This window comes from Mus caroli, unplaced genomic scaffold (genome assembly GCF_978045245.1).
Source record: "Mus caroli unplaced genomic scaffold, Mus_caroli_1 scaffold_5, whole genome shotgun sequence".
NCBI lineage: Eukaryota > Metazoa > Chordata > Mammalia > Rodentia > Muridae > Mus > Mus caroli.
This window is the reverse complement of record NW_028227260.1, coordinates 15,633,643-15,648,781: the sequence shown is the minus strand read 5'-3', so window position 1 is coordinate 15,648,781 and position 15,139 is coordinate 15,633,643. Positions and strand designations below refer to the sequence as shown.

The 15,139-nt window shown below is 38.9% G+C and overlaps 1 pseudogene; it reads left to right on the top strand.

Annotated features, from left to right (window-relative positions):
- The first annotated feature begins 293 nt into the window (after positions 1-293).
- LOC110287519 (gem-associated protein 8 pseudogene) lies at positions 294-1,003 on the top strand (annotated as a pseudogene).
- The last annotated feature ends 14,136 nt before the right edge of the window (positions 1,004-15,139 follow it).

Genomic DNA, 15,139 nt, shown 5'->3' with positions numbered 1-15,139 from the left:
AGGCAGGTGGCTTTCTGAGTTCGAGGCCAGCCTGGTCTACAGAGTGAGTTCCAGGACAGCCAGGGCTACACAGAGAAACCCTGTCTCGAAAAACCAAAGAGAGGCTTCTTTTGCCATGACATTTTACTAGGCACACTATAACTGAAAGTATTTTCAGTTTATGTCTCTTAAAAGAGGTTAATATCTCTCCCACCCCTTCCTCCTCCCTGCTATGAGAACTAGATCCATTGTTGCCCACTGGCCAAGATCTGCAAGCTGCATGCCCACAAGTTTTGCAATCAGAGATAGCAACAATGGTACCAAAATGGAGAGCATCTTGGTATTCTCATTCAATATATACAAGATACTGGCTACATTATAATCATGTAAGACTTTGGATGTGAAGCCACCAGAAAGTTGCTTTAACTCCCCCATGGTTCCTCCTTCACAGAATTCTTCCCTCCTAGAATTCTTTCCTGTAATTCTCTTGCTTATGAAGCTGGCCATTCTTGGAACACTCAAGGCCAGCACATGACATGGCAGGAGTCTCCCTACATTGTTTCCCATCCCCAAAACCCTGGGCAACCTCTGTATAACAGCAATAGAACCCAGGCATCCATAAGAGAAAATAAAGCACTGTGTGAAGAGGGAGAGTTGGAGTTGGATTTAGATGATGGAGTGGAGTGTGACCTGAACAATATGGAAATCACTGAGGGAGCCCACCAGTACTTTGCAGAGATCAAGAGGCACAGAGAACATAGAAGGCTACAGCAACAGCTGGACATGGAACACCTGAATGATGATGTGAGATGTGAATGAGGACCATAGCCTGTACTTAAACAACCACAGGTCAGTGGAGCCTCCATCTGAGACGTTCTGGGAGCACCGCCAAGCAGTGATGAAGCGCATGTATGGGAACAGTGCTCCCCAGATCCTGGCTATGGAGGCTGCTGTGCAGCTGAGAATTGACAAGCACTGTGACAGAAAGCAGAAGTACTGGCCTGTCACTCCCTTGAAGTTCTGAGTCCTGGGCACCAGGATCCTATACAATGCATCACAGTTCCTAGCCTCTTCCTCTTTATCTCTTCTGGACATTTTTCAAAGAAAGAGGGCTATATTCTGACATGGTTGCTATAGTGTGTCAGCCACTTATAATTCTGTCAATAATACTTTTTGCCAACAAAAGGAATGTTCACTTGACATAAAGTGATAATTATACATATTGGACTGGCTCTCGGTTTTCTCTGTAACAGTGCAGTTCATTGAAATTACTGCTTAGAAATACTGCCTATTGTTTTGCATTATTTCTTTAAGCCATCCTGAATATCATAAAAGCCTTAAGATACTTGTCGTTTGTTCCTATTGTGTGTGTGTGTGTGGTTTTTCGAGACAGGGATCCTCTGTATAGCCCTGGCTGTCCTGGAACTCACTTTGTAGACCAGGCTGGCCTTGAACTCAGAAATCCGCCTGCCTCTGCCTCCCAAGTGCTGGGATTAAAGGCGTGGGCCACCACACCCAGCTTTATTCCTACTTTTTTAAGACTAGTTTTATTTTTTTATTAGATATTTTCTTCATTTACATTTCAAAGGCTATCCCCTTTCCTAGTTTCCTCTCTGAAAGTCCCCTATACTCTCCCCACCCCACCCCCACCATTGGCCCTGCTCCCTAACCCACCCACTCCTGCTTCCTGGCTCTGGCATTCCTTCTCTTGTACTGGGGCATAGAATTTTCGCAAAACCAAGGGCTTCTTCTCCCATTGATGGCCAACTAGGCCATCCTCTGCTACATATGCAGCTAAAGACACAAGCTCTGGGAGTACTGGTTAGTTAATATTGTTGTTCCTCCTATAAGGTTGCAGACCCCTTCAGATCCTTGGGTACTTTCTCTAGCTCCTTCACTGGGGACCCTGTGTTCCATCCAGTAAATGGCTGTGAGCTTCCACTTCTGTATTTGTCAGGCACTGACATAGCCTCACAAGAGAGAGCTATATCAGGGTCCTGTCAGCAAAATATTGTTGGCATATACAATAGTGTCCTGGTTTGGTGGTTGTTTATGGGATGGATTCCCAGGTGGGGCAGTAAAACCAGTTTTCATACAGCCCATACTAGCTACAAACTCTTAAATCTTACTGCTTCCACCTCCCAAATGCTAGCTTACAGGTTTGCAACACACACACACACACACACACACACACACACACACACTGGGCTACTGTCCACGTATTTTCTGTGACTGTAGCTTTTGGGATCCCTGTGAAAATTATGACAAGTGGCACTTGTTACTCAGCTAGGTATCAGCCCACATGTTCTATAAAAGACCAGAGAGTAAATATTCTGGGTTTGGCAAGCCATGTTGTCTGTGTCATAACTGCCTAGCCCTGTCTTCATAGCATCAAAACATCCATAGTTACTGAATAAACAAATGAATGTATTGTGTTTCAATAAAACTTTATTTGTAACAAAAATAAGTTAATATCTAAATTGGTCAAGAAACTCACAAATTCAGTAGCAAAATAATAAAATCACAATTTAAAATAGACAAATGAGCTGAATGCATATCTTCAAAATGCATAGAATAGCCAAAAAATATATTTGAAAGTTACTAAACATCTTAATCAAGGAGATGCAAATTAAATCTTCAGCATGATACAGTCTCATGCCTGCTAGGAAAAAAATTTATAAAAAGAAACTAAAGCAATAACCAAACTTTAGAAGAATGAGATAAGCTTGCAAAAATGGGAATGAGTGTAATTGTTATACACTGTTGGTGGCTTCATACGTTGGCATATAGTTTATGGAAAGGAACATAAAGGTTTCTAAGTTGATTTAAATACTGAGCTCCTTTACAAAGCCAAAAATCTTCCAAGTAGATAATGAAAAGGAATGAAATCATCATCTCTTGAAATCATACTTTGCTAAAGTGAGCATGAGAATACATAAAGGAGGCCCTGATATTTGCAACATACCATACTAAGTGAAATAAACTAGAAAGATGAACAAATGCTATGTGACCTCAATCTAGCAAAATAGGAACCAAATATGTGGACTTGTAGTTACAAGATACAAGGTAAGAGATCTGCACATAGAGAATGGAAAGATACAGGTCAAAAGACACAAGCTATATTGCTGTAAGTGCTCATGTGTAGAAGACTAATGTATATACTGCATGAGAGCATTCTCTAATAATAATGTGTGCTGTACTGGGAATGTGTCAAGGTAATAGTTTTTAAATATTCTTGCCACAAAAGGGAGAGAAGAGTTAGCTCTATAAAGTGTGCTGATTTGCTTAGCTGTAGCAATTACTTCAATATGCACACATCTATTGGACATTGTATTGGACATAATATACTTATATAACAAAAAAGAATAGATATAATTTCAATGAACTGGAACATCATATTAGTTTATATTTGAGTATTACTGTATTGAATTGCTTTATTCTGTTTTTTTAAAACTGAAACACATGGAAGTTTTTTTTTCTCCCTATACTCTAAATACCTGATTATTTGTATATGTTATTTTATTTATTATACCTGGACATTTATTTTGCCAGTCTAACAAGCATCCTACCAGATACAGGCAATAGGAGTATTTTTCATAGAGAAATTATTGAAACGAAGGGGAAAATATGGAGAATTTTCTAATCATTTTTAAAGACTCACAAAGAGAAGCTTAAATAAGAGCATACAAGGCCTATTTTTTAAATCTGGAAATGCCTTTAATCAATAGTCTTAACAAATGGAAAAAGAGCATGTGACTATGAAATGGACAAGATAACATACAATAGTGCCCCATTCTTTGACAGTTGTTGAATTACTTAATTTTCTCTACTTTATTAATTCAATCTCATGCTCATTGTGCTTCTGCTTTAAATGTTTAAAGCTCTGGTATGGGAAACACTGAATGTTATTTTGGAATCATTGAAAGCACTGAAAATATTAAACACTCAAGTTGAAATATTAAAAAGAAAAAAAGCTTTTATTTATTCTTCCTTTCTTATGGCTTTGTTCAAACGTTTCATTTCTGGGTCCCTGAATGGGATTAAATAATATCAGCACTACTTCTGATTGTCAAGGTTCTGCCTTGATAACTGACTATGCCTGCAAGGTTAGCACCTGCCAACACAAACTTGGGACATATTGAGGGCATGCATGTCAGAACTGATATCTCCCATGGATTACACAAAATTGGCCTTCAGCTGACTGTGATTATAAACAACAATGTTGGTCATCAGAAATGAGTACCATAGAGATGGCAGCTGCTTTGTGTCTTTTAGAGGGGAGGTGTAAAAAAAAGCAGCTTGGTTATTAAAAGTCTATGCTATGAGGTAAAAATGGATAAATGAATTCCTGAAAAGTGCCAAAATATCCACATCTGAAACAAGGGAAATATATACAATTTTAAAATATTCTGCGACCGAAACCTTTCCAAATGTTTGCATTTAATCATGGTTTAGCCAGTTTTGTTCTATTTTGGTTTTGATTTTTGTTTTTACCTACTAAATGTAAGACTATTTAAAACTCTAACAAAGGGACTAAGCTTTTTAAAAATCTATTACCTATCAAGAATTTAGAACTAATATCTATAGTTAATATAGTTCCCAGTTATTACCAAACACTTGAACATGCACATAAAACCAAAAAGCTGAAACAACTTTAACAGATACGTCCTTTTTACATTAAGGTAGTGAAAATGCTTACCAAATGTTACAGATTTTTAGAATGGCAGAGTCAGTATAATAGCTCAGAATTTTGGACTTTTTTCTATTTTACAAAGTCAACAGTAGGCAATCTACAAATATGTATTTACTTTGGAAGATGCCTTTGGAGACTCTTGAGATCTAATTCTTGGGCTGGACTAATATTAAAAAGTTTAGAAGCAAGCAAGTCGGGGAGCTACCTTGGTTCCCGGATCCCACGAAGACTAGTCTGCTCAGGTGATAGAGTGGACTACAGAAGCTAACAGCTTCTGGAACAGACAGAAGCCACAGAGCTACTGAGGAAGTCCCCATTTTAGGCTCCAGACATCCAAGCACCTTCCCTGCCAGAGGAGAGGTGTCTGCCATGCCCAGGAGGGTTTGCTGTAGCACCTGGGGGAGCCACCTTGGTTCCCGAACCCTGCCAAGACTAGTCTGTACAGGTGAGAGTGTGGACTACAGAAGCTAACAGCTTCTGGGACAGGCCCTGTTTCAGGCCTTCATCTTCTTCCAGGAAGCAGGTCCAAATGCCAGATATCTGTACACCTTCCCTGCAAGAGGAGAGCTTGCCTGCAGAGAGTGCTCTAACCACTGAAACTCAGGAGAGAGCTAGTCTCCCAGGTCAGCTGATAGAGGCTAACAGAATCATGAGAGGAACAAGCTCTAGCCAGAGACAACTATAACAACTCACTCCAGAGATTATCAGATGGCAATAGGCAAACCTAAGAATCTTGCAGAAACCAAGACCACTCACCACCATCAGAACCCAGCACTCCCAACTCAGCCAGTCCTGGGCACCTTTATACACCAGAAAAGCTAGACCCAGATTTAAAAGCATATTTTATGATGATAGTAGAAGACATCAAGAAGGTTTTAATAACTCACTTAAAGAAATAAGAACACTGCTACAGAGGTAGAAGTCCTTAAAGAAAAACAGGAAAACACAAACAAACAGGTAGAAGTCCTTAAAGAAAAACAGGAAAACACATGCAAACAGGTGAGGGAAATGAACAAAATCATACTAGACCTAAAAAGGGAAGTATACACAATAAAGAAAACCCTAAGTGAGGCAACACTGGAGATAGAAACCATAGGAAAGAAATCTGGAACCATAGATACGAGCATCAGCAACAGAATACAAGAGATGGAAGAGAGAATCTGAGGTGCGGAAGACTCCATAGAGAACATCTACACAACAATCAAAGAAAATGCAAAATGTAAAAAGATCTTAACTCAAAACGTCCAGGAAATCCAGGACACAATGAGAAGACCATACCTACGGATAATAGGAGTAGATGAGAATTAAGAATTTCAACTTAAAGGCCAGCAAATATCTTCAACAAATATAGAAGAAAACTTCCCTAACCTAAAGAAAGAGATGCCCATGAACATACTAGAAGCCAACAGAACTCCAAATAGGCTGGACCAGAAAAGAAATTCCTCCTGACACGTAATAATCATAACAACAAATGCACTAAATAAAGATAGAATATTAAAAGCAGTAAGGGAAAAAAGTCAAGTAACATATAAAGGCAGGCCTATCAGAATTACACCAGACTTTTCACCAGAGACTATGAAAGCCAAAAGATCTTGGACAGTTGTTATACAAACACTAAGAGAACACAAATGCCAGCTCAGGCTACTATACCCAGCTAACCTCTCAATAACCATAGATGTAGAAACCAAAGTATTCCATGACCAAACCAAATTCACACTTTATCTTTCCATGAATCCAGCCATTCAAAGGATAATAACAGGAAAAACTAATAAAAGGAAGGAAACCACATCCTAGAAAAAGCAAGAACGTAATCCTTCAACAAACCTAAAAGAAGACAGCCACAAGAACAGAATGCCAACTCTAACAACAAAAATAATAGGAAGCAACAATTACTTTTCCTTAATATCTCTTAATATCAATGCACTCAATTCCCCAATAACTAACAGACTGGCTACACAAGCAGGACCCAACATTTTGCTGCTTACAGGAAACCCGTCTCAGGGAAAAAGACAGACACTACATCAGATTGAAAGGCTGGAAAACAATTTTCCAAGCAAATGGTATGAAGAAACAAGCTGGAGTAGCCATTCTAATATCAAAGGAAATCGACTTCCAACCCAAAGTTATCAAAAAAGACAAGGAGGGACACTTCATACTCATCACAGGTAAAATTTTCCAAGAGGAACTCTCCATTCTGAATATCTATGCTCCAAATGCAAGGGCAGCCACATTCATTAAGGAAACTTTAGTAAAGCTCAAAGCACACATTGCACCTCACACAATACTAGTGGGAGACTTCAACACACCACTTCATCAATGGACAGATCATGGAAACAGAAATGAAACAGGGACACAATGAAACTAACAGAAGTTATGAAACAAATGGATTTAACAAATATCTACAGAACATTTTATCCTAAAACAAAAGGACATACCTTCTTCTCAGCACCTCATGGTACCTTTTCTAAATTTGACCTTATAATTGGTCAAAAACAGGCCCCAATAGATACAAAAATATTGAAATTCTCCCATGTATCCTATCAGATCACCATGGACTAAGGCTGATCTTCAATAACATCTTAAATTATAGAAAGCCAACATTCACGTTGAAAATGAAGAACACTCTTCCCAATGATACCTTGGTCAAGGAAGGAATAAAGAAAGAAATTAAAGACATTTAAAGTTTAATGAAAATGAAGCCACAACCTACCCAAACTTATGGGACACAATTAAAGCATTTCTAAGAGGAAAACTCATAGCTCTGAGTTCCTCCAAAAAGAACCTACAAAGAGCACACACTAGCAGCTTGACAACACACCTAAAAGCTCTGGAACAAAAGGAATAAAATTCACCCAAGAGGAGTAGAAGTCAGGAAATAACCAAACTCAGGGGCTAAATCAACCAAGTAGAAACAAGAAGAACTATTCAAAGAATCAACCAAAGGAGTAGCTGGTTCTTTGAGAAAATCAACAAGATAGATAAGCCCTTAGCCAGACCCACTAGAGGGCACAGGGACAGCATCCTAATTAACAAAATCAGAAATGAAAAGGGAGCGATAACAAAAGATCCAGAAGAAATCCAAAACACCATCAGATCCTTCTACAAAAGGCTAATACTCAACAAAATTGGAAAACCTGAATGAAATGGACAAATTTCTAGATAGATACCAGGTACCAAAGTTGAATATGGATCAGGTTACTGATCTAAACAGTCCTATATCTCCTAAAGAAATAGAAGCTGTCATTAATAGTCTCCCAACCAAAAAAAGCCCAGGACCACATGGGTTTAGTGCAGAGTTCTTTCAGAACTTCAAAGATCTAACTCCAGTTCTGCACAAAATATTTCACAAAATAGAAGCAGAATGCACTTTACCCATTTCATTCTATGAAGCCACAATTACTCTGATACCTAAACCACAGAAAGATCCAACAAAGATAAAGAAATTCAGACCGATTTCCCTTATGCAAAAATAGTCAATAAAATCCTCACTAACCGAATTCAAAAACACATCAAAACAATCATTCATCCTGACCAAGTAGGTTTCATTCCAGGGATGCAGGGATGGTTTAAGATACAGAAATTCATCAATGTAATCCACTATATAAACAAACTCAAAGACAAAAAACTTATGATCATCTCCTTAGATGCTGAGAAAGCATTTGACAAAATCCAACACCCATTCATGATAAAAGTCTTGGAAAGATCAGGAATTCAAGGCCCATACCTAAACATGATAAAAGCAATCTACAGCAAACCAGTAGCCAACATCAAAGTAAATCATAAGAAGCTGGAAGCAAACCTACTCAAAAAAAAAAAAAAAAAAAAAAAAAAAAAAAGGACTAGACAAGGCTGTCCACTCTCTCCCTACCTATTCAACATAGTACTTGAAGTCCTAGCCAGAGCAATTCGACAATAAATGGAGATCAGGGGGATACAAATTGGAAAGGAAGAAGTCAAAATATCACTTTTTGCAGATGATATGATAGTATATATAAGTGACCCTAAAAATTCCACCAGAGAACTCCTAAACCTGAAAATCAGCTTCTGTGAAGTAGCTGGATATAAAATTAACTCAAACAAGTCAATGGCCTTTCTCTACACAAAGAATAAACAGGCTGAGAAAGAAATTAGGGAAACAACACCCTTCTCAATAGTCACAAATAATATAAAATACCTTGGCGTAACTCTAACTAAGGAAGTGAAAGAAGAACTTCAAGTCTTTGAAGAAAGAAATTAAAGTAGATCTCAGAAGATGGAAAGATCTCCCATGCTCATGGTTTGGCAGGATCTATATAGTAAAAATGGCTATCTTGCCAAAAGCAATCTACAGATTCAATGCAATCCCCATTAAAATTCCACCTCAATTCTTCAACAAATTAGAAAGAGGAATCTGCAAATTCATCTGCAATAACAAAAAACTTAGGATATCAAAAACTCTTTGCAAGGATAAAAGAATCTCTGGTGGAATCACCATGCCTGACCTAAAGCTGTACTACAGAGCAATTGTGATAAAAACTGCATGGTACTGGTATAGCGACAGACAAGTAGACCAATGGAATAGAATTGAAGAACCAGAAATGAACCCACATACCTATGGTCACTTGATCTTTTTATAAGGGAGTTAAAACCATCCAGTGGAAAAATGACAGCATTTTCAAAAATGGTGCTGTCACAACTGAGAGTTATTATGTAGAAGAATGCAAATTAATCCATTCTTATCTCCTTGTGCTAAGGTCAAATCTAAGTGGATCAAGGAACTCCACATAAAACCAGAGACAGTGAAACTTATAGAGGAGCAAGTGGGGGAAATCCTCGAAGATTTGGGACCTCATAAAACTACAAAGCTTCTGTAAGGCAAAAGACACTGTCAATAAGAGAAAAAGACCACCAACAGATTGGGAAAGAATCTTTACCTATCCTAAATCAGATAGGGGACTAACTAATATCCAATATATATAAAGAACTCAAGAAGGTTGGACTCCAGAAAATCAAATAACCCCATTAAAAAATGGGGCTCAGAGCTAAACATAGAATTCTCACCTGAGGAATACCGAATGGTTGAGAAGCACCTGAAAAAATATTCAGCATCCTTAATCATCAGGGAAACGCAAATCAAAACAACCCTGAGATTCCACCTCACACCAGTCAGAATGGCTAAGATCAAATATTCAGGTGACAGCAGATGCTGGCGAGGATGTGGAGAAAGAGGCACACTCCTCTATTGTTGGTGGGATTGCAAGCTTGTACCACCACTGTGGAAATCAGTCTGGTGGTTCCTCAGAAAAGTGGACCTAGTAATACCCACAGAGGATCCCTCAATACCTCTCCTGGGCATATATCCGAAAGATGTTCCAACTGGTAAGAAGGACATATGCTCCACTATGTTCATAGCAGCCTCATTTATAATAGCTAGAAGCTGGAAAGAATCCAGATGCCCCTCAACAGAGGAATGGATACAGAAAATATGGTACATTTACACAATGGAGTACTACTCAGCTATCAAAAAGAATGAATTTATGAAACTCCTAGGCAAATGGATGGACCTGGAGGGCATTATCCTGAGTGAGGTAATGCAATCACAAAAGGAACTCAAATGATATGTACTCACAGATAACTGGATATTAGTCCAGAAACTTAGAATACCCAAGGTACAAGACACAATTTGCAAAACACACGAAACTCAAGAAGTACGAAGAACAAAGTGTGGACACATTGCCCCTTCTTAGAATTGGGAACAAAACACCCATGGAAGGAGTTACACAGACAAAGTTTGGAGCTGAGACAAAAGGATGGACCATCTAGGTACTGCCATACCCGGGGATCCATCCCATAATTAGCTTCCAAACGCTGACACCATTGCATACACTAGCAAGATTTTGCTGAAAGGACCCTGATATAGATGTCTCTTGTGAGACTATGCTGGGGCCTAGCAAACACAGAAGTGGATGCTCACAGTCAGCTATTGGATGGATCACAGGGCCCCCAATAGAGGAGCTAGAGAAAGTACCCAAGGAGCTAAAGGGATCTCCAGCCCTATAGGTGGAACAACAATATGAACTAACCAGTACCCCCCGCCCCCAGCTTGTGTCTCTAGCTGCATATGTATCAGAAGATGGCCTAGTCAGCCATCAGTGGAAAGAGAGGCCCATTGTTCTTGCAAACTTTATATGCCTCAGTATAGGGGAATGCCAGGGTCAAGAAGTGGGAGTGTGTGGGTAGGGGAGTGGGGAGTGGGGTGGGTATGGGTGACTTTTGGGATAGCATTGGAAATATAAATGAAGAAAATACCTAATTTAAAAAATGTAAAAAAAAAAAAAAGAGTTTAGAAGCAGAGATCATAATGACCATTAGTTGATTCCAAGAGTGCATTGTTCAAATATGCAACAGCATCCAGAGTTAACAAGTAGACTGGATTTGCAAGCCAGCAGCAGACCCCATGCTTACCATATGTGAGGTGCTGGCTTCCATCTCTATTACTAAACAGAAAAACATATATAATAATATGGTGATTTGAAATGACGTTAAACTGACTTTTTGAAAAAATAATGCCACAAATGTGTTTTTAGAACTCTGTTGAAGAATATTTCATATTGCATATTGTGGGGAAGTGGTAAAGCCTGGTATAAATATGTAAGAAGCAAATTTACTCCTGAGTTAAATTGTATTGTTTGACATGGCCATGGCCATGTCAAAACCAATGCCTCAAATATGAAGAAATTTAGTAAAACCTTAACTAAGGTTGAGACTCAGAGGGAAAGCAATGCCTTTCTCTGATCTAACTGTAAATGTTGACACTATATGCAACTATGAGTCTTCATGAAGCATTGACCAATGTGCTCAAACCTAGCAAATGCAGCTTCTTCCTGGACGTTTGCAGCCTAAGACTGTTTGCTACAGAAACCTCCTTATGGAGACTAGCTAACTCCTCTCCCTGTGCTTTATATAATAAATGTGTCCAGGTTGAGGGTTGCTGCAGAGTTAATGTTGTTCTATCAGAATGTACACAAACCCATGAATCCAATTTTTCTGTACATATGTCTGTGTGTCTGTCCTTCCTTCATTCTGTCCCTGTCCTAGTCAGGTGTCTAGTACCAAGCTTTATGCAAGATGCTGCAGCATATAATTCACCTTTTCAAAGTAGATAAGTTGTTTATAGTGGGATTATAATTATGTTGTCACTGCCATAATCTAATTTTAGAACATTTTTGTAGTCTGAAAAGAAACATTGTATCCAATAGCACTCACTCTCCCATTATTCTATTTCTTCCAGCACTAATCATGATATTAATCTATTTTCTGTCTTCATACATTTCTCTATTCACAGATAACTAAATGAAGGTCAGTGGGTGGGTATGAGTGTATTGGTGTTTCCAATGCTACTTCCTTTTAGATTTTGAACTAGGAATACTGGGGGAAAGGCAAAATGATATATCATAAATCCAATGCCATCCTGGAATAGGCAGCTCTACCGCCAGACAAAAGGGACACCCAATGTCCCAAAGACAATCACAGTAACAAAGTGTGGAGCAGAGACTGAAGGAATGACCATTCAGAGACTTCCCCACCTGGGGATACATTCCTTATACAATCACCAAACCCAGAATCTATTGTGGATGCCAACAAGTGCTTGTTGACAGGAGCCTGATATAGCTGTCTCCTGAGAGGCTCTGCCAGTGTCTGACGTATACAGAAGTGGATGCTCACAGCCATCCATTGGACTGAGCACATGGTCCCCAATGTAGGAGCTAGTGAAAGTACCCAAGGAGCTGAAGGGGTTTGTAGCCCCATAGGAGGAACAACAATATGAACTAACAAGTACCCCCAGAGCTCCCAGGGGCTAAACCATCAGTCAAGCAATGGTGGGACTCATGGCTCTGGCTGTATATGTAGCAGAGGATTGCCTAGTCAGTAATCAATGTGAGGAAAGGCCCTTGGTCCTGTGAAGGCTCTTTGCCCCTGTGTAGGGAATGCCAGGGCCAGAAAGCAAGAGTGGGTGGGTTGGTGAGCAGGAGGAGGGGGAGGGGATACAGTGTTTTCAGAGGGGAAACCAGGAAAGAGGATAATATTTGAAATGTAAATAAAGGAAATATCTAATAAAAAAAGGGGGGACACCCAATGTCCCAAAGACAATCACAGTAGATATGATACTTTAAATAGGAATGGCTCCCAGATTCAGTTGTTTGAATGCTTGGCCATAGGAAATGTTACTGTGGAGGCAGGCTTTGAGGTCATATATGCTCGAGTTATGTCTGGTATGATACATAGCCTCCTGCTGTTGTCTGTGGATCAAGATGTAGAACCCTCAGCTCCTTCTCCAGTACCATGCTTGCATAAATGCTGCCATGCTTCCTGCCATGATAATAGACTAAATCTCTTAAACTGTAAGCTAGCCTCAATTAAATGTTTTCTTTATAGGAAAGAAAAATCATGCCATGGTCATGATGTATCTCACAGCAATTAAACTATAACGAAGGCAGAAGTACTCCCTGTTCATGTGTGCATAGTGAAGGAACCTAAGAGCTATCTGGGAGACAGCAATGATTGAGCTGTAAAAGACTGATATAGAAACACAAGTGAATCACAGTAGTTACTGACATACTTAAAGATGCAGGAACCTAAAATTATTAATAAAAACCTAATCGATGAAAGTAGAAAATCACTTTGAAAGAAGAATCACAATTAAATTTATTTTAATATTCACCTTCCTTTATGAAAATTCTTGGCAGAAACAGTTTTAAATGGTCTTTAGTCCCTAGGGTTCTGTACAGTATAGCTTCAGTAGTAAAGAATACTGTATAGTAGTCATAATTCTTTCTCAGCTTCAGCAAGGGTTTATTTTGGATCGCAGTTTAAAGATTGTGATAGTTCGATGATGGTCCGAGAGGGTCATCTATTTGAATTCTTAGTCAGTAGCAGGCAGAACTATTGGAGGGTGAATAGCAGATATGGCCTTGTTGAGCGTATATGACTGGGAAGATGGCTTTGGGGTTTCAAAAGATTAACAACAGCTGCCTCCTCTCCTCCCCTGCTGCTTTTGGATAAAATGTAAGATCTCAACTACTGCTCCAGTATCATGCTGGCATATCTGCCGCTCTACTCCCCACAATGGTGGCCGTGGGCTCATCCTCTGTAACTTAAAAACTGTAAGCAAGCTGCAACTACTTGCTTTCTTTTATAAATTTCCTTGGAAATGGTGTATCTTCACAGCAAAAGAAAAGTAAATAAGATAAGGTGGAAATAAGATTGGTGGAAGGAGCTTTGAACATTTCTGCTATGATTCATCTAATCAGGAAATAGAGAGTGACAAGGCTGCTGCCCAAATCACTTTCTCTATTTAATGTAATCCATGCCCCGAATCTGTAGAATATAACAAATTATATTCACAATGTTAAGTCCATATGCACTTGGTAAACCTGGAGAAAAGTACTCTGTTCTGCATACAGTTGGGATAAGCCTTCCCACTTCAACTAGATAACCTCTCATAAGCATTCACAGAGGCTTTTCTTTTAGACAAGTTCTAGCTTTTATCAAGTTGACAATATTAATCACACATGCTTTATATTCTGAGCTTGGAAACTGAACCCAGGGCTATGTGCCTTTTAGATAAGCACTGTGGTCATTCACAGACCCCTTTTTGGGAATATTTACCAAGCCTTAGTGGGGATACTATGGTTCTTCTTTGACAAGATAAAATTGTATGCCTACAGATTATCTTTCAAAGGCACAAAAGGGATCACAATGATATTTCTCTCACTTCTGTTTCCTAGCTATTTATTTCATATCTTTAAAGATGACTTCATTTACATGGATTGTTTTCTCACTTCTTCCAGAAGTACCTATTGCCTAAATAAACTTGTCCATGTAGCTATGTCATATCAACTACAATTTCAGCCACTCTGTATAACCATGAATTTTTACACCTGTACCACAATTCCTAAAAAACAACTCAGAGGCTAGATATTATTAACAATAGCCTAGATAGTAAGCTAAGATTGTTCCTTAACTCTTAACTTAATATCCTGATTATTCATACCTGAGTTTACCTTTGTGGCTGCTTTCCTCTCCTCAGCTTCTTATTTCTCTCCTTGTCCCAGTTGCCAAAGTTCTCCTCTCGCCTGACTCTTTCCCAACTGGAAGAGCCACCTTCTCACTCTGTCTCAACTTATTGGCCATTAGACTTTTATCAACATTGATGCTTCCAAATTGTTAGTCTAAAGCCAAATGATCGAAGCTCTTCCGACGAAAGAATGGACTGTACCTTGTCTTATTTACTTATTTACAGTACACAAGGGATTATCCCTACCTCTCCAACTTTTAGTCCAATAAGAGGCTCTTTCTCTAATGTCCATAAACAATATACAATAACAACAATTACAAAAACTATCAGGTACAAATTATATTCACAACGTTAAGTCCTTATGCACTTGGCAAACCTGGACAAAAGTACTCTATTGTTTATCCTATCTT